A 21350-nucleotide genomic window follows, 5' to 3' on the forward strand; every position below is an offset into this window, starting at 1 on the left:
TGTAGATCTGTTTAGTTGTGTACATTTGTTGATTTCAGCCCTACTACTCCTTTGTTTTTAATGGTTTGCTCCACCTTTATTGGACTGTTTTAAATTATATTACGAGAGAGGAAAGTGAAAAAAAGATGGAGCAAGACTGAGTTTTCTGTCTGGAGTTTATTGTAATACTGCATGAGAATTCAGTAGCCATCTTTAACTGGAAATAAACCAGAGTCAATTAATTGCTCGACCGATTGTCTACAACTCTGATAGTACACAACTATTAGAAAATCTATTAGAGGGTTCCAAAAAAATAAAAATAAAATTCTAAATACTGAGAAATTCTTCTTTAAAGCAGTCTATAAGAAGTGCTTAGCAATGCACATTACATTTCAAAAATTATAGTACATTAATACATTTACAGAAGGAACTGTAATATATATATATTCTTATAATATAACTTAATATTCTAATTATTATTGCCATAAAAGAAAAAAAAATTATCATTTTGACCCATACTATTGCCAAAAATATAGTAATGTCACAAAAGACTGGCTTGGTGGTCCAGGGTCACATACAATAATAAAAAAAAAAAGAGCAATAACAAGATTACTTTAGCATACAAATGATAAAGAAGCCTCTTATAAGTCATTATGCAGTGCCAAGTTACTTAGGCCCAATCCCGATTCTATTTTTGTACCCTTACCCCTAGGTCCTTAAAACAGAGTGTGAAAGGGAAGGGCTTAAAAATTCACCCCTAAAAAATGGGACACCATCACAGCACCTGCACATGTCATCGCGATCTCTTGCGTCAGATGAGTTTCGGCGATCGCAACTGCTGTAGTTATTCCAGTGTTATTTTTTGGTATTTATTCTCAGGAAATCACTGAAGGCATATATTATGTTATCATAACGATTTCATGTGGCAGTAAGATCGTAACTATCCTGCGCATTTACACAGTGGCCATATTCATTTATGTAAACACACAAAATAAACACATTAACCTTAGAGCACACAATGTCTGCGATCTACCCCTTACCCTTAGCCCTCGACATTTGGTAAAAATCTTGCTAACATAGTCAAGCTCTGGGAACATTATAATTTTTCTTAAATGTATTTCATGACCCCTTAAAAAAAACAAAAAAAAAACAAAGTGGCGACTATAGAAAACTGTAGCCATCGCATTTATACCCAGAAGACTAATTTACAATGTGTTCTGTGGAGATTCATACTCTTCATACTCATAAAAACGTGTTATACACATCCATTTCCAAGTTGCCATGTTCATATATTAAACTGCCTGCATAAAACAGTTTGGGGAGTGAGTTAGTTCGGTCTCAGTTCGGTTAGGATTATCAAGCCATCTCGGTGCATCACGATGAATTGACGATGCCTTCCATAAACAATTTCAATATTTTACTTGGCAACACAATAACTCTTGCATTAAAATGTATAAATTTACAAATATATTTATATAGAATTTGTAAAACAATTTTGTCCTTTAATACAAGCAGCCAGATATACGAACTGTACCTTTAATTTTACCTGCTTAAAGAAAACAATCTTGTTGAATGTTCATTCATTCGTTTTCTTTTCGGCTTATTCCCTCTATTAATTAGTGGTCGCCACAGCAGAATGAACCAACAACTTATCCAGCATCTGTTCTACATCCATACACACAGATACACTACAGTCAATTTAGCTTACCCAATTCACCTATAGCGCATGTAGACTTTAGACTGTGGGGGAAACTGGAGCACCCGGAGGAAACCTGCGTGAATATGGGTAGAACATGCAAAATCCACACACAAATGCCAACAGCTGCGGTGATCAGATCCATCATAGACTGAGGAGATAAAATGTTACCTCACGAACACGCCAGCAGGTCAAAGGGGCCACAGAGAACAGTGAATTGTGCACAGTTGTCTGTTTTTAAGTAGTTGGAGCGTTTTAACTACTCGCGGTGTCCTCCTTCGCCTTAGTAAGCTACCGCCACATAATGCATGTGATAAATGACGTCAGTACGTAATAACCGGTTAAGATTATTACTGAACTGATACCGAATTGTTTGCATCTGCATCGCGGTGCATCGAAGAAACAATTAATTGACACCCCTATGGAGTTAAGCAAGGAACGATAACCGGTTTCAAGGTTTACCGTGGTTTGGAAAAGTCAAGGTTTTAAAACTGCCAAAATTCACCAAAAAGTAACACGTTTACTACAGCTGTTCTTTATAAAATGAAAGTCCCCAAATAACAAATTATAGAAAATTTGAGGAAATGAGCAGTGAATTAATCTTGTTGATGCCATGGTTGTACCTTTATACTGTAGTTCCAGTTTATTTATTCAAATACCCACAATTCCTGTCACCAGAGTTACAAGGGCCATTAACGGACATTGAGAAACCCAGACTAGGGCAAAAGCAGTTTAAACTGAGTCACTATCCGGACAGCCCCGCCATTTCTACCTGACACTGATTTCTTCATCTGACAGTAATTTCAACCCTTACAGTTAATGAATAATGGAGCGAATGCGCTTAAATTCTGAAGACAGAAGTCAGTTTAACATAACCACTGCCATCAGCGCTGACATTAATTGCTCCCTAATTCTGGCAGTCGTGGCTCGGAGAGGCCTGGAGGAGAGAGTAAGTGCATGAGTGGAGAATGGATATAAGCCCCTGACATGCAGACAGAGTGACAGTGAGGGCCAGTAAGTTGCAGGGTGAGGAAAGGCCCGACGAGGCCAGTGGAGGGACCCTGTCTCGCACGTCAGCTATGGAGAAGTGGGCGGAATTGCAGTTGACCTCTATACTTTGAAATTAAAAAAAGTGAGGTCAATTTTTTTTCTTTTTCATAAGTGCTCTTTACTGATCCAGAGGTGTGGTGGGCTCTAGTACGCTTAGAATGCTGAGAGCTATCAGGTGAACTGGACAGGCTGGAGAACTAGAATTATGACTAATGGCACTGCCTTCTTGAACATTTAAAGACCACGTGGCATGGCTTGAGAAGCGTAGTTTTCTTTTCAAGTGTGGAGGCAAGAAAACCCAGAACAGCTTGCTTCCTTAAAAGTAATAATAATAATAATAATAATAATAATAATAATAATAATAATAATAATAAAAGTAATAATAATAATAATAATAATAATAATAATAATAATACAGAGACAAAAGTTTAAGAAAAATGTTTTTTGAATAGCAAACATTATGGTGGCCGGGAAGTGCAAAACAACATTACAAATTTTGAAAAACTTTTACGAAGCTCGAGACAAATTTACAATTTGGATAACATTTTTTACCCATCATAAGATACAATTACATCGGGAAAACTAATTTACCAATGATGAAACAATTTTACATTTTCGAAAAAAAACTAACAAGACGCAAAACACTTTTACCAGTGGGAAACACCAATACACTCTTGCATTGACACATACACTACGGCCAATGTAGCTTATTCAATTCACCTATACCACGTCTTTGGACTTGTGGCAGAAACTGGAGCACCTGGAGGAAACCCACGTGAACATGCTAACTCCACACAGAAATGCCAACCGACCCGGCCGGGGCTTGAACCAGCGACCTTCTTGCTGTGAGGCGATCGTGCTTCCCACTGCACCACCGTGATGCCTGATACCAGTTATTATCAATATTATTTTCTATAATTTCAAGCAAAAAGACAAAAAAATCTAAAAATATGTTGATAATTTCTACTTATTTTATGACTGTTAAACTTTACAGCAGTTTACAAATACCTGTAAGCAAACAGATGTGCATAAAATGTGAAGACATAAATAACTACATATGTGGTGAATACTCAGCACAAGAAAGAGGAGGGGGACTTATGCAATACAATATGTGCCTGACTTACAAACAGTGTTTGTAAGAGAAAAACTGTGCCTTATGAAGGATTCAATGCCCTCAAATGTAAATGAGGTAGCCGTCGCTTTTGTCCTCTTCAGTTGATACAAGGGAAAAAGAGCAGCCACTGTGGCCTGCTTCTTTCGTCTCTACCACACAAGAGGTGGCGGGTGACATCGGCTTCCTGTCTAATTACTGGAGAGCACTGTGTCTGGCCGAAAGGACAGTCTTGTGCCATTACACGCGTCCTACTCTAGGCCACTTCTCACACTCTTTCTTCCCTTCCGTTTCCCCCTCCCAAGGCTTTCCACTGTCAACTCCTGCTATTTGCTGCTCCTTTACCCGGCCATTAAGACTGGCCCCCGTCCAGGCCAGATCTTCAGAGAAAGGTCTCTGACATGGCCATATGCAACCCAGCCAGTAGCTAGAGGGTTGACAAGAGAGAACTCTCTGCCTTTAATGACCCTTCGCCATGGCCGGCCTCCTCAAACGTCATTGGCCTTTAATGACTGCATGGGGCATACTAAAGTCAATGTCAAAAGCGATTTTTTTTTTTAATTGAGACAGACTTTTTCTGTGAAAGTGTGTATCTTTTCATTGGGCATTTTCACATCCACTACATTTGCACTCCATGTGGCAGGGCAATTATGCATAATTACACTGAAGGGCCGATGAGACTGAGAGATAACCTTAGAGATACCAAACCCCCACAGCCTCCGGCAATGGGCAGCCCTATTGTTTCACAGTCTGGACTGAGGTAGTATGGTGCTGGTGGGATGTAGTATTCATTGTCATGACAGCAGGGTTGAAGAAGTTCAAGGTGTTCATAGAACGAAGGGTTCACATTGGCCCAGAAGCTTCCAATCTGGTGATCCGAGGGCCTTTTGACCTGATCATCTGGTCCTGGCTGTCCAAGCACGTTCACGCTCTGTTTCCTGATATGGCGAGACAAAAGGGCCAAGATACAATCTGACTGCTAGTGCGTGCTAAGCAAGCCCAAGTGATTACCAAGCCCTCAGAGCTCCGCAAAAACCCATTTACACCTGGAATTCAAATCAGTTCAACATAATCCAACTACAAGTGGCCACTGCTAAATACAGGTGTAAGCAGGATCCAAAACCTTTGTCATCGGTTCAGTTATGTCTTTCAACTGATCAATAGTGATTGGATCATGAATGGAAGAACCTGATAGTTCACCCGAATGCAGGTACATTTTTTTCCTTCAGGTGAAGACTGCATAGGATTTAAATGAAACCTTGGTCTTTATTGATTCTTAAAATGGCATTTTGAGTAAAAAATACAAAATGACCAATTGTTCCTGATGATTCTTATGAAGCAAAACAATCAGTCTGTGCTAGAACATTTTTCAGCATTATCTTTAATCCACAGCCTCAGCAAACAGTCCAGAGCACATTCTGGACAGTCTGCAACACAAGTCTTCTGGTTCAGAACGTGGACTGTAAAAGATTTGGACGTAGTGTCAGTGATGTCACCCATAGGTTTCTGAAGAGCGCAAATGAAGCTACAAGTAGGCGTGGCGAACCGTCGCCATTTTGTTCACGTGTCATTGCGACGACCATTGGTTACGAAAAAAGGGCAAAGAGGCGAAGCGTGAGCAGAGCTACAGATGCCTGCAAGCTTAGACAGGCTTTTCTTTGGGAGAAATGCTTAATACTTCATTACCAGTGTTTAGTCTTTTAAAAACACTTCTTTAATACATTGAGTCACTAAGCATTGTTATGACATTTTTCTACAGGAGGAAAAATGCAAATTACTTTTAAATACTTCAACTATAGTCTGTGTTAGTAAATGCAAGGCTAGTTATGAAATCCAGCCATCCAACACTGTATGACAGTGTTTCACGTGGCTGTTCTATAGCCTACAGCTAATCAATCTGTCAGATTCTGGAGTGCATTCAGTTTCTAAAGAAAAATTATAAATGATCTTAAATAAAACAAATACATTTATAGAGAGGGTATAAGTATATAATTTCACTCACCTGAGAAATGGAGGCCATGTGAATGGTTTGTGAACACAATTAAGTGCACACAGTATGCCATATTATGTATTAATTGTAGAAAATAATTCCAAAAGGCAACTGGACTGTGTACAGACACATAAAACAAAACACAAATATGAGGTATATGCCGAGTTCAGCAGCTAATCAGCCGGATTCAGCTGAGGTGACATAACAGCAACCAGCGAGACCTAGTTATCACTCAAGTGGCTACGCGCTTAATTATGCAGACTTAATAACTCAAAAACAAAACAGAGGTGTTATTAAAAATAATAATTATTCACCCTGCTCACAGTTGTCATGAAGGGTAATATTAGCTATGCTATATATACCAAAATCGTTCTTTGTACCAGGCTGTAAACGCCTTTTTTCTGCTGCATAATTTTTCAAATTTTAACATGTAAAATAGTAAATAGTGCTGGTGGAATAGAAATGTGCTCTATTATGGAGCCAGGACTAGCGGTATTTTGATGAACTGCAGTTTCAGTTACTTCCATAATAGCTTCACGAGGAAGAGCGGGAGGTTGCCGCTTGGTTTAGAATGGCACAAAAATGACAACACACTTTCAATTTGTGGGTGAACTACTCCCATTCTCCAAGTGTAAAGAGATCCAAAGTTAAAGTATTTTCATAACCACACTCGATGTTTAAGTCAACTAGACAGAGTGTGAAATGAAAACATTGTCATATTACAGTACCTCTCCTTAGTGTAATCTGTCAAACATTAAGCATTTCTCAGCCACTGGAGTCAAAGTAAGACATGTTTACGCAGGTACATTTCACATGCAGAAAATGTACCACAGTGGTGGGGTCATATTAAAGGGCTAAGCTTTTGCTTTCCATCCAGTCTTCAGGGCTTCCCGCCCGGAGCTGAGCGAACAGCCTGGTGCCCGAGTAGGACAAACAGTGCGGCTTCAAGGTGGCACTGTGTAGTCTGAATCAGCGCTCTCCTCACGCCCCGCTGGTCCCTAGGGCATCCGCGCCAAGGCTGCTTTCATTTGCACCCACCACCATACAAAAATAAAAAAACGATGCAGGGATTTGAATAATTCTGCATCGTAGTCACACAACAAAGGTAGGCAGGCAAAAGAGAAAAAACTATGGAAGCTGAAATTTTGCAGGCTTCTCCTCTTTGCTATGCTAAGGCTTAGCGCACAAGCAGCGGGCAACATTTCAGGTGCAGCAGAGAAAGGCTGATAAAAGCAAGCGTGGGATTACACTTCATGACCAAAGACATTCATCTCTCCTTTTTCTTCATTTCTTCTTCCCTTTTTTCCTTTCTTTTGTTCAAACGGCATCCTCGGCTTTTCCCTGTCAGCTCATCAGGGCAAAGCCACTCAAGCAGAATGCCTCAGCGCTGCTTGTATAATTAGCTGGACATCTCTTTCACCTTGCTGCACTGATAGTGGAGTGTGAGGCTTATGTCCCCTGAGGCATGTACAATCCCCTCCACCCCCACTCGGTCCCCGTCAGGCCAACCAAAAGTCTTCCTCCACATGCATTGTACTGTACTTTAAGCTTGATGCACGCTGTACAATTATTTAGGCTCGTTTGCTAACTGTAAAAGATTGTCATTCTTGTCAAAATCATGCCAATGTAACCAGCACACTCTAATCTCCAGAAATAAAGTTTTGATGTCATCTAAAATGCTCTCATTTATGTCAGTCAATAGCTTTTCCATCAAGATTTGTTTGCATCCAATGCATACACTCACTGGACACTTTTTAGGTACACCTGTCCAACTGCTTGTTAATGCAAATTTCTAATCAGCCAATCACATGGCAGCAACTCCATGCATTTAGGCATGTAGACATGGTCAAGACGATTTGCTGCAGATCAAACAGAGCAGCAGAATTGGGAACAAAAGGTGATTTAAGTGACTTTGAACGTGGCATGGTTGTTGGTGCCAGACGGGCTGGTTTGAGTATTGCAGAAACTGCTGGTCTACTGGGATTTTCACACACAACCATCTGTATGGTTTACAGAGAATGTTCTGAAAAAGAGAAAATATCCAGTTCCGTAGGCGCAAATGTCTTGATGCCAGAGGTCAGAGGAGAATGGCCAGACTGGTTTGAGCTGATAGAAAGGCAACAGTAACTCAAATAACCACTCTTTACAACTGAGGTATGCAGAAGAGCATCTCTGAACACACCACATGCCGAACCTTGAGGCGGATGGGCTACAGCAGCAGAAGACCACACCAGGTGCCACTCCTGTCAACTAAGAACAGGAAACTGAGGCTACAATTCACACAGGCTCACCAAAATTGGAAAACAGAAGATTGGAAAAATGTTGCCTGGTCTGATAAGTATCAACTTCTGCTGCAACATTCGGACACCCTTGGTAGGGTCAGAATTTGGCATCAACAACATAAAAGCATGAATTCATTCTGCCTTGTTTCAATGGTTCAGGCTGGTTGTAGCGGTGTGGGGGATATTTTAGTGGCATACTTTGAACCCATTAGTACCAACTGAGCACCGTATCAACGCCACAGCCTACCTGAGTATTGTTGACGACCATGTCCATCCTTTTATGACCACAGTGTACATATCTTCTGATAGCTACTTCCAGCATGACAACACGCAATGTCAAAGCACAAATAATCTCAAACTGGTTTCTTGAACATGACAATGAGTTCACTGTGCTCAAACGGTCTCCATAGTCACCAGACTCAATCCAATGGAGCACCTTTGGGATGTGGTGGAACGAGAGATTCGCATCATGGATGTGCAGCCAACAAATCTGCACCAACTGCGTGACGCTAACATGTCAATATGGACCAAAATCTCTGAGGAATAATTTCCAGTGCCTTGTTAAATCATGAATGATTAAGGCAGCTCTAAAAGCAAAAGGGGGTCCAAGCTGATTTTAGTAAGGTGTACCCAGTGCTGGCCCATCCCACAGGCAATATGGGCAGTCGCCTAGGGCCCCGCGTTTTTTGCCGGGGTCCACAAACGCTGCACTTATATTTACTGTGAACAGAAGAACGAGGACGAGTGCGAATGTTAAAACCTCTGGCATTGCGCAATGCACAAACCCTATTAAACGCAATACAATTCACAAACCCTATTAAACGCGATACAATTCACGACAGTGAGGAAAAAAAACTTCCACATTTCATTAAAAGATTAGCTCTGTATAATTCATACATGACAAATAGCTTAAAACAAAAATAAATGCACAAAAACAGTATGAATAAAAGCAGAAAATATTAGAAACATACCCAGCAGCACCACACTCTATTTTGCATAACCCAGCCCACAATCGGAAATTGGGTGAACTAGAATGACGTAACGTATTCCTACACAGATTGCACATATCTCTCCAAATTGTTCACATTGGATATAAAGCCGAAAAAGTGGCTTAAAGTCTTAAGTAATATAACGTCACAAGTGTGATTGCTATTTTTAATCAAACTTAATCAAATTATAATTTGAAATGAAATGGCATCCAAACCCGAAGTCGAAAAAAGGAAAAAAAAAAGAAAAAAAAAGCAGAGGAAGAATAGCAAGCTCAAAGTAAAGGTATGCTCTGCTCTGCATAATACATTATTTAGTATTGTGGTATTAGGACTTGTTTTAATAAATGCAACGATGCCCATGATCACAGAAATACATGTGTAATGTGTGATACAAAAAGAGGCCACATTCAGCATGTTTTATTAAATAATCAATTATCTATCCCACTAATTCACCCTGCAAAAAAACAAGTTTCCCCCCCATTTTGTGAAAAAATAAATTTTACCTACTGTCCAACATCTAATGCAAAGTTTTGTTTGTGTAAATCTCCGTGTTAAAACAAGCTAAAATGTCTCCTGCGTTTCTAGTTATTTATGCATATATTTGTATGTTATTCATTTACAAAAAAAGATGCATTTGATTCTTGTTATATTTGTATATGTCATACTTATATACTTTCTTTTTTTAAATGAGTGTTTTCCGGCTTGCCAACTTATGTTTAAATCTGAGTAAATATTTTTATAAATGCATTATAGGTTAAATGTTAAAGTTTATACAAACGTATGCATTTAGATAGTAAAACTGTATTTTTTTTTGTGCCGTCTCCTCACTGTTTTTACACCAGTGGGCCCAATATTTTTTTTTATTTCGTCTAGGACACCTCAACCCTACAGGTCGGCACTGGGTGTATCTAATAAAGTGGCCGGTGAGTATTTCTGCAGCATTGTTTCTTTACAAAGTGACCTAACAAACTACTAGCCTGGCATGTATAATACACAAAATTGTATATACGAATATGAGATCTATATGCAATTTGGTCCAATCTGTGCATGTGATGTTTTAGAACTGTCGTAACAGTTACATTTGAGCTTCACTAGCAAAAATCACAAGCAATGTTAACCTCACAAAAAACTGACTAACAGTTTGACCCATACTAAAATTGCACCCAAACAATGATCTACTGGTCTCTCATCCCATCTACTTCACTTCTGCAGTCCCATGACGTATTCCCAAGAAACAATGACATATCTGAAATAGAATAAATGACTCAATTATGAAGACGGAGCATGGCAGTACTGCGAGATATGGAGGCTGGAGCGGTGTGTGCGATCAGAGGCGTTAACTCAGCAGGGTGTTAATGCAAAACGGGCCAAACTCCCCAGCAGGGGCAGCGGCTGAATGACAACTACCTAACTCCACTGACAGCCCCGATCAACTTGTGCTGTCCAGGCAGGAGGCTCCGCTTGCCACCACAGGAGTCACACACAGCTGCCGTACCGCCAGGACAGGTACTCAGATCCCTCACACCATATATCCACTGCCTGACTCTGTGTCTCTGTGTAGTGAAACAGCACGTACAAAAATAAAATGATGTCTCCCAAAACAGTATCAACTCTAAAAAGGTGCAATACACTACCTGACAAAAGTCTTGTTGCCTATCCAAGTTTTAGGAACAACAAATAATAACTTGACTTCTAGTTGATCTTTTGATGAAAGGCAAAGGCAAAGATTACGCTTATATTACCTAAATAAAATATGATCATGCCTTGATTTTTTATCATTTATTTAGGACAGTAAGGTCTGACTTTGCTGAGACAAAAGTCTTTTCACTTAAGAAAATAATGTACAGTATAGAATATAAAGTCATGGTGCAGTGGAAAAAGAATTAATATTGTGTATGACTCCCATGAGTCTGGAGGACTGCATCCATACATATCTACAACGACTCAAATAATGTATCAAAGTCATCTGGAATAGCAAAGAAAGAGTTCTTGCCGGATTAATCTTCAATGCCTCCTCCATCTCACTCCAGACATGCTCAATAATGTTCATCTCTGGTGACTGGGCTGGCCAATCCTGGAGTACCTTGACCTTCTTTGCTTTCAAAAACTTTGATGTTAAAGGCTGAAGTATGAGAAAAAAAATGCAATCCTGCTGAGAGAGAGAGAGTTTTAATTTTATTGCCAATTCAGCTTCTATAGCTATGTCATGGCAAAAAATAAAAATAGATCAATATTACCACGTTTTATAAATACCAATTTTCTAATTATAAAAATATTCTAACAATTAAAAGTAATCAACAGCAATAAATAATACACAAGGTAAAATACATAAATAATAACGATAATATACAAGATAAAAATCTAAAACAGTTTTTTAAGGTTTCCTTTTGATAAAAAAAATTTTAAAAATTTTAGATGGATTCACATTTAAAAATATTTCATTTAAAGTCTGTCCAGATAAAAATTGTTGTCTGATAACATTAAAAATGGGGCACTCCACAAGAATATGTTTTACAGTTTGGTTTCTGTTGCAATATTGACATTTTGGTGGTTCTTCTCCTTTCAGTAAATGTTCAATCCTGCTGAAGAATTTGTCCTCTCCTGTGGTTTGTAATATAATGGGCAGCACAAAGGTGAGAAGCTTGCATCCATGCGGGTTCCAATAGGTCTTCTGCAGTATTTGTGGTGATTAAGATGCAGTTCAACAAATGATTCATCAGAAGAAAAAATAAAAAATAAAAAAATAAAAACAATCAATCTTCTGCCACTTTTCTAAATGATCAACTAGAAGTTCTTATTTGTTGCTCTTACAACTGGAATCGACTTGTGTCAGCTATGCATGCATCAACTATCTATGGTTATAACAAAAACAAATGCTCATTTTTAAAGACATTTAAATGGCTAAAATATTGCCAGGAAGCTTGCAAAAAGATAAAACTCATCCACACCTTTTTTGATTAGTTATCGTTTGGTTTGTTTTCATTACATAACAGTTTCACATTTAATGTGGATGAACAAATTGTTTGCTGTGACAATTTTGCACTGCCATGGTTAGATAAGACACCCAGTAAGACAATAATATGAAAACACTTTGATGTGCTAGTATGGTCTCCTGGTTAAGAAAATGATTAATGAGACCTAATGAATGGAAGACTGGCGGAAGGTGATTTGGGAGGATATAGTATCAGCTCTAAGCATCATGAATCTGATCTAAAAAGCTTTAATTGTGAGATAGGATACCTCACCTTCACCTAGAATGAAGTACTTGTTTAATTAAACTGATTAACATGTGGCAATGAGGTTGAAAATGAGGTTAAAAAGAAGTTGAAGTATTAACTGCCTCCTCAACAGCATGAGAGGAAAAACTTGTATTGTATGTTTAATAAAAATGTAAAATTATGTACAACATACTGTGTTTTGTGAAAAAGGGAGTGCTAAATATGATCAAGGAATTTTATAAGAGGTTGCTAAATGCCGCATACAAACATACAGAATAGATGCACAGATTGTAAAACATATCAAAGACTTTAGATACACAAAGACAAATCTTGTCATTTGTTGAGTACTGTCAGGCTATTTATTTGTCCAGAGAATTGACATTACACAAAAACAGGTCATTTTTAAAAGCTGTCACAGAATTAAGCCACGGCTTACAGATTATTGACCTGAAGCTTGGCTAGAAAGTTAAATCGCAAATCAAATTGCAAATCACGATATCTGTCAGAAAAATCGCAAATTAAATATTTTCCCCAAATCGCACAGCCCTAGTGATTAGTAATCATTAGTGTTTTTAAAATAAACTTCGCAGTGCATAATGAAAAAAAATTATCTGGATTAAAAAAATATCCTAAAACCTGAATAAAAACTATCAAGATATTTTATAAGATCTACAGTGCATCCAGAGAGTATTCAAAGCGCTTCACTTTTTCCAAATTTTTTATGTTAAAGCCTTATTCCAAAATGGATTAAATTAATTTATTTCCTCAATTCTACACACAATACCCCATGATGACAATGGGAAAAATGATTTTTTTAAATTGTTGCAAATTTATTCAAAAAAACCTGAAAAATCGCATGTACATAAGTATTCACAGCCTTTGCCGTGAAGCTCTAATTGAGCTCAGGTACATTCTGTTTCCACTGATCATTCTTGAGATGTTTCAGCAGCTTATTTGGAGTTCACTTGTGGTAAATTCAGTTTTTTGGACATGATTTGAAAAGGCATACACCTGTCTATAAAAGGTCCCAGGGTTGACAGTGCATGTCAAAGCACATACAAAGCATGAAGACAAAAGAATTGCCAAAGGACCTCCAAGACAGGATTGTCTCGAGGCACAAGGCTGGGGAAGATTACAGAAAAATCTCTGCTGCTCTGAAAGTTCCAATGAGAGAGAAAGTTCCTCTGAAAGTTCCATCCGTAATTGAAAGATGTTTGGAACCACCAGGACTCTTCCTAGAGCTGGCCAGCCATCTAAGCTGAGTGATCAGTGGAGAAGGGTCTTAGTCAGGGAGGTGATCAATAACGCGATGGTCACTCTGTCTGAGCTCCAGTGTTTTTCTGTGGAGAGAGGTGAACCTTACAGATGGACAACAATCTGTGCAGCAATCCACCAATCAGGCCTATATGGTAGAGTCACCAGACGGAAGCCACTCCCCACCTGGAATTTGCAAACGGCATCTGAAGGACTCTCAGACAATAAGAAACAAAATTCTCTGGTCTGATGAGACTAAACTTGAACTCTTTGGAGTGAATGCCAGGCGTTACATTTAGAGAAAACTAGGCACCGCTCATCACCAGGCTAATACAATCCCTACGGTGAAGCATGGTGGTGGTAGCATCATGCTGTGGGGATGTTTTTCAGCAGCAAGAACTGGAAGACTAATCAGGATAAAGGGAAAAATGAATGCAGCAATGCACAGAGACATCCTGAATGAAAACCTGCTTCAGAGTGCTCTTAAACTCAGACTGGGGCGATGGTTCATCTTCCAGCAGGACTATGACCCAAAGCACACCGCCAAAATATCAATGGAGTGGGTTCAAAAACAACTCTGTGAATGTCCTTGACTGGCCCAGCCAGAGCCCAGACCTAAATCCTATTGAACATCTCTGGAAAGATCTGAAAATGGCTGCACACTGTCACTTCCCATCCAACCTGATAGAGCTTGAGAGGTACTGCAAAGGAATGGGCAAAAATTCCCAAAGACAGGTGTGCCAAGCTTGTGGCATCATATTCAAAAAAGCTTGAGGCTGTAATTGCTGCCAAAGGTGCATCAACAAAGTATTGAGCAAAGGCTGTGAATACTTATGTACATGTGATTTTTCAGGTTTTTTTTTTTTTTTTTTTAATAAATTTTCAACTATTTCAAAAAAATCTTTTCACATTGTCATTATGGGGTATTGTGTGTAGAATTTTGAGGAAATACATGAAATTAATCCATTTTGGAATAAGGCTTTAACATAAAAAAATGTGGAAAAAGTGAAGCGCTATGAATACTTTCTGGATGCACTGTATAATATTCTATTTTTTTTTTTATTTGTTAAGTGAAAAAAGTGGAAGTTTTATAAAAGAAACTACCACTCATCAGTGTCAAAACATATAGCGTGCTCTCTCTCTCTCTCTCTCCTCAGTTTTTCCCCTTTCAGAGAGCTCTTTTTCCTCTGGAGGCAATCACTCACAACCCCTCCTCTGTGTGGTTCTCCACTCGAGACCTGAGCAGCTTTTCAACTTCATCTTGTCAATACGGGGATAAGGAGTCCGCCTGAAAGTTCATTAATTCCTGAGTAACCTATGCTTCAGTTTTGCTAATACCCAGTTCTATTGATGTTTTCTTTCCCATGGAGTGGGCCAGGTTAACCCTTACACCCCACCCCAGCTTCCTGCAAGAAGCGGCCCATTGTCAAGCCCGCATCACGCCACAGAGATGTACAAGGGGCACAAATGGGGCATCATTATAGTACGACCCAGTGCAAGGGAATGCTGGGATGGTTGTGTACCCAGACCCACCTGCCCTGGGAGACTCTCTGCTCAGCCCTCGTCTTACACAGCTTGGGGCCTGGGCAGGATGTATGGGCCCTGACCCCTGAGGTCATGTTCCGTGCGCAAATTCAAAAGCTTGACATCTGTTGCCTGGCTTTTTGATCGCGCAGAGAAAGAAAAGCTCAGACCGCTTGTCAGCTAAACACTTGTCCTACGTGAAATAATATCCCTGCAAGCCACCTAGGCCATAATTAAGGGGTTTTGTTGTTTATTTTCTTTTGTTTTGTTTTTGTTTAGACCAGTGAAAAGAGAATTGAAAGTAGGATGGGTTTAGTTTTGCTGGGAAAGGAGTCCGCTTTTTGTTTTATTAGACAATGGTGTCCATAGAGCTTATGCAGGGGCAACTTCTGTCACGCCGGCCTTAACCCTATGATGCCTACTGTATCATATTTGATATTTCAATTTCTAAGGCCTATAAATTATCAACATAATCAAAACTATGCTAAAGAACATTGTGCACATAATATACTACATGCCTTCCAGCCTCTAATTAACAGATCACAAATTTGTAACAAGTAAAAAACTTTTAGAATAATTCCTAACCGGTCCACCTTCAGGTCATAATGTAAAGTTAAATAAACACAGGAAGTTATATTGGAAAGTGATCATTTACTGGTCTAAAGTAGGCTGTATGAAATACATTTTATTTTACGGTAGTAATTTTACTTCTTGATAATGATACATTTCACAATTTAGTTAATAAGCAGTCATTCCAGAAAACCAACAAAAAGGGGTATAATAAATAAACTTAAAAGTGCTTTATCTTTTTTCCTTTTATTAGGACCTTGTTAAATATAGTAGAGATTAGAGCTGTGCGATAAATCAAATTCTAAATCACAATCAGGATTTGAAAAGGAGTGATTAGCTAATCGCAAGAGGCTGCGATATGAAATATATATCATTTAATTTCCCCCACCCAGAGAAAATGCCTGACTGCTGTCTGTGTGTGATACTCTTACTATCCAATTGAGTGAGCACACTTTCGTTCTGCCCAATCAAAATTGCGCAACCGAACTATGCGGAACGGCCACAATAAAACAAAAAGGAAAGCGCGGATGGGATGATAGCGTATTTTGGTTTCAGACACCAAACAAAAACAGGTAATTTGTAAGGGCTGTCGCAGAATTGTTGCCACAGCCCAAGGAAATACAACAACCATCACCTAAAAAAGCACCACAGGTGGTTACATGAGGAGAGTCTTGCTAAAAAGTCAACTTAAAATAATTGCCAGTGACACTGAATCTAGAAGCGAGCAACAGCAAAGTACAATTTCAGAGTTTAGTTGCTGTTACACGTTATGAAAGAACATCACAAAGGCACCAGAAGATAACTAACGCCATAACTCACTACCTCGCTAAAGACACGGTGCCTTTTAATGTAGTGACCAAAGAGGGATTTAAAAGCCTTATCCAAATGCTGGATAGGAGATATACACTTCAGTCTCATGCATATTTTAGCCATTTTGCTGTACCACACCTGTAAGTTGAATATTATATTTTGTGTAGCATCTGTGATAATTTTTTTTTAGACAATATAAGCTACAGAAAGGCTCTTTGCTGAGTGTTCTGTATTTTTGCACATTTTTTATATATATATATAATAAGCTACACTATCTCCCTAATTTGAGTTATACTTGCTTACAGAAAAGAAAGGTCATTTTATTTGTGCTTACAGTTTGCTCTAGAGAAAAATGAGTGTTTAATTTAAGTTAATACCTTTTCAGTTCCTTTTTAACTAACACTTACTGCATTTTAGAAGAAGCTACAATACAGATTATTGAGCTGAAGCTTACAAATTTAAAATCGCAAATCAAATTGAAATCGCAATATATGTCAAAAAAATTGCAATTAGATATTTTCCCCAAATAGCACAGGCATAGTAGGGATGCAGAATATTACCTTTTTGCCAGTTTTTTCAAACTCATTTTGGCTGAGCTGATGCAGGTATCTTTTCTGTTTGTGTGTTTTTGACAAGTGTTAATTTACGGAGTCATGTTTGAGATTTTAATTCTCAATAAATGTTAGCTGCTCACTATAGGTTTAAATCAGACTTTAGACCTTAAAAAGACCTTAATTGTTGCATTTTTCCTATAAAAACATGTTGTTTTTTGTTTGCTTTTTTAGTAGTGTAACACAGCAGCATCTGAATGTATTTCTCACAGGGCAGGCACTAGGACCCAGCGGCAAGGCTGCCTGTGAGTGATACTGTAAAGAAAAAAAGATTAATAGAGCAGATACTGAATTAAGCTCTATATGATTGGTGTCACAATCTATAAGTCAATCTTTTTTTTTCCATCCATTATGACCAATAAATCAAACAAGACTAAGCATTTTATGATTTAACCATGTAATTTGTGTATTTTACATTCATTTCTGGTCTAAAGTTTACATCGCCTCATTAGAAATGGTGAGTTACCGGGTGATCATGAGGACATGGGGAGGCTGCTAGTTGGCAGAGGCTGTAGTCTGTTTAACTTACTGAGGGATATTGTACACAGAGTTGTTCTGTACTCATATTCACAGACTCAAGTTGATCATCCAAAATGATTCATCTAAATGACAGGCAAGCACTACGGCAAACCCTGAGGGGAAAATACATTACACACATGCATACAAAGTCAGAAAATAAAAAACTAAAAGATTCCAAATTAAATCTGTTACACTGTGCTTTTTTATTTGGTTAATAGTACTATAAACAGAAAGTGTACATTTAACTTTGGAGGTAAATAAAGTCTGCTTTTGTGGTAATGTCACATGAACCACCGCAGTTGGTCAACTTCAACCCAGAGAGATGGCAGCACAGAGCAGATCAGATGAGTCAGCACAGACCACAAAACATATCAGACCCATCTGAATTATGCAGAATGCTGTGTTTTAAAGTGGAGAAACGCTCAGTCAGACTCAGTATTACTATTATAGATTGTGGTTTTCTTGAGTCTGATGCACTTTAGCTCAACAGCTCTGACTGGCAGAGTTTAAACTAAACACTATTGGCTGTTTTTAAAAAGGGGGATGAGCTACTCTATGTCTCACCTTGGCTTCCTGATGCAGTTCAGATTATATCAAGCATCAAATAAAAATGCACATGGCAAAGCATTTCACAGAAACTTTCATTTTTAAACTGGTTTAAATTTTAGTTCTAGTTGGCTATAATAACCATGATTTATATTAAACGGCTTTAGGCTGCATTTTTTTTACCAAATACAAGTTACTATGGCAATGAGCTGTTATACCTGTGGATGAGGCATGAGACGATAACCGGTTTCAAGGTTTAGGGCGGTTTGGAAAAGTCAAGGTTTTAAAACCACTAAAATTTTCTGCTACACCGTTCCTACCGTATACTGTATGTACACTTTTTACAAATATTTTATTTCGTTTTTTTAGAGCAACAGTATCTCCATCAGAAAAGCAGCATCTACTTCAAAAGCTGTCAGTCCACAATTCAGTAAGCATCTAAAAAGCTAAATCTCTTACCAACATCCAAGCATGCTATAAACCTGAACAGTGCAGTGGCTTACTATATATCCAAATAAAAGAAAGATATGAGCAATTCCAGCATTATGGATGTGACATTTGCAGTAAAAACCCAAAACATAAATGCACAGAAAAAGTGTATGTTTACATTTTATTGGAACATCTCTTTATATTTTCCATAACAACTGACCACAGAATTATGGGATCAGAAAAATATCAATCTGTAAACAATTTTTATACTTTAAATGAGGAAAATTAACATGCGTTACGGATGAGACCAGAAAAGTCTGTAAGTTTACAGTCTACAACATACTTTGTAGAAATTCTGTGAATTAAACTGTGCAACCCAAAACAAACAATGCTCATCAACAGGATAAAAGTTGGCTCACTATAGAACAAACATGACTGATTCTATTTTATTTCACATTTTTGCATTTATGAGGGAAAAGTGTTGTTATGGATGTGACATCTCTCCGTTATGGATGTGATTGAAATTGCCACTTGTGTCACTTTGGTAAATCAAATATAATAGTTTGAAAACATTGACAGACACATTTGAGTATTTTTAAAGTACTGTAAAATAGAAAAATACACAAAAAATTTTAAAGGGTTTCGCTATTTTAATGAAAACATAATTTTTGTCATGGCAAGGTTGCATGGAATTACTCATATCCAAAGAGTGGAACCCTTTTAAAGTTAAATTAGTTAAATAATCTGTGTTTTTAAAACCAAAAAAGCAGGGGCCTGTTTCAGCATGGAGGTTCAACCAACTCTGAGTTTAAACTTGAACTCTGAGTTGACTTACCGAGAGATTAAAAACTCAAGAGTTTTTGGTTTCAGAACAGCTGATATGAGTTAGGTCAATCAAGTCTGAGTGGACTCAAGCTGCGGTCACACTTGACTTTTCTTCCCATAGACTTCCATTCATACGCACGCGAATGCGTCAGACCGGAAACGCAAGGTCATGCGTCAAGTTTCGCAGGTTGCTGCGGTGCAAAGTTCAAGCTTGGTGAACTCTGAACTGCGAAATCCCATCACTTGACTGCGTGAGACCAATCGAGGATTAAAACATGACCTCTCTGGACAGACATTTAAAACATGGAGCAATTGCTGGCTTTTTTAAATGTCTAATCATCTTGTTTAATCCAGCCCCTTTTCACAGCGCTGCACGACAGAATTTCGCACACACAAAGCCCGGTGTGACCGTAGCTTAAAGCTGTGGTCAAGTTTCACAGTTCACTGCATTGGAAAGTTCAAGCTTGGTGAACTCTGACCTGCGAAATCGCATCACATGATCACGTGAGACCAATCGAACATCAAAACGACCTCTCTGGACAGAAATAGCTGGCAATTAAAAGACAAAATAATATCATAGAAAAACAGCATGTCTGTAATATGGGAATATTTTGGTTTCAAAGTCAGTCAAAGACAAAACAAAAACTGATGATTTTTAAGAGCTGTTGCAGAATTGCTGCCACGACTTACAGACTATTGAGCTGAAGCTTGACTACAAAATTAAATTGCAAGTAAAAAAATTCTTTAAAAAATTTATTAAAATAAAAACATATTTTTTTAATTAAAAAAAAAAAAACGCAATATCTTTCAAAAAATTGCAATTAGATATTTTCTCTAAACCGCACAGCCCTTCATGAGATCAGTGTAGGTTCACACCTCTATCCAAATACAAAGTGCAACTACAAAGATTTATTCATAAAACTAAGCATCTTCAGGAGGACCAAGTGATGCCTCAATATTTAAAGTATGATGTTTTTAATATATTTAATGTTTTTAATATGATACATTTATTTAAATAATTTTTCATTTATTATTTTAAAACACTTACAGCAACCAAAAACAACAACTACAATCTAGCATCTGAGTATAACATTTTAGGCCAGTCACTATTGTATGTGTCCTCACAGTTTTTCCCCAGGCTCATGTTTGCATATTCACGCGTAATGACAATTCTTTTAAATCCACAACACAACTATTTTACGTCAAACTGCTTGGTACATTAAAATAGTTTGAAACTGTTAAATGCATTTGAATGTCTTTTTACATGAAACGCAGCACATTCAGATGTTAAACAAACGAGTCGCTTTGAATACCAGCGTTTCTCACAATTTCATTTAAAACCCACCAGAATGTGGGAGAGACAATATGTATGAAAATGAGTTTTGGATCATAGCTCGTCCCCCTCTCTCTCTCTCCGAAAAAAAATGTCCTCATGTAGGTAGAGGAACTTTCCAAACTGATGAGAGGCTTATCCTGTTTTGGGTGCGATAGATGTGCATTGTGACTTCTGAAGGTCCCAGTATTATTTTCTGTTTTTTTTACATGGAGCTGTTTAATAGTTTCCTGGCACAGTTGGCATGGTTACTAACAGAGAAAGGCAACGACTTAAACCTTGCGACTGAATCTCCCCGAACCTGCGATAATCTCCGGCCAATCTCCGTATTAACACCCAACTTCGTCTCGATCTGCCTTCATGCCCCCATCCCAGCCTTCCCGCACAAAGGCTTTTGTATCAGGATAAACGGTGTAAAAACGAGCGCCCCTGGAATCATTTCCCACCAAAGCCCTTTTATTGCCAGACATGTGGCATTTGTCTTTTTAATTTAAAAAAGAAAATATCATGCAGTCTGTGTTGACTGGCGAGAACGTGCCGTGGTTGTTCGGCATGATGCGAATGATGAAAATATAGATGAGGGGTTTAACGTGGCGAGCTTACTGGCCCAGAAA

General features: G+C 38.3%; 1 long non-coding RNA gene across 1 annotated transcript in view; it reads right to left on the bottom strand.

Moving 5' to 3' along the window:
* The window catches only part of LOC130244396 (uncharacterized), a 161925-nt gene that overhangs the window by 140193 nt on the left and 382 nt on the right, over window positions 1-21350 (bottom strand). The window lies entirely within an intron of this gene.

Source organism: Danio aesculapii, chromosome 17, assembly GCF_903798145.1.
Source record: "Danio aesculapii chromosome 17, fDanAes4.1, whole genome shotgun sequence".
Classification (NCBI taxonomy): Eukaryota; Metazoa; Chordata; class Actinopteri; order Cypriniformes; family Danionidae; genus Danio; species Danio aesculapii.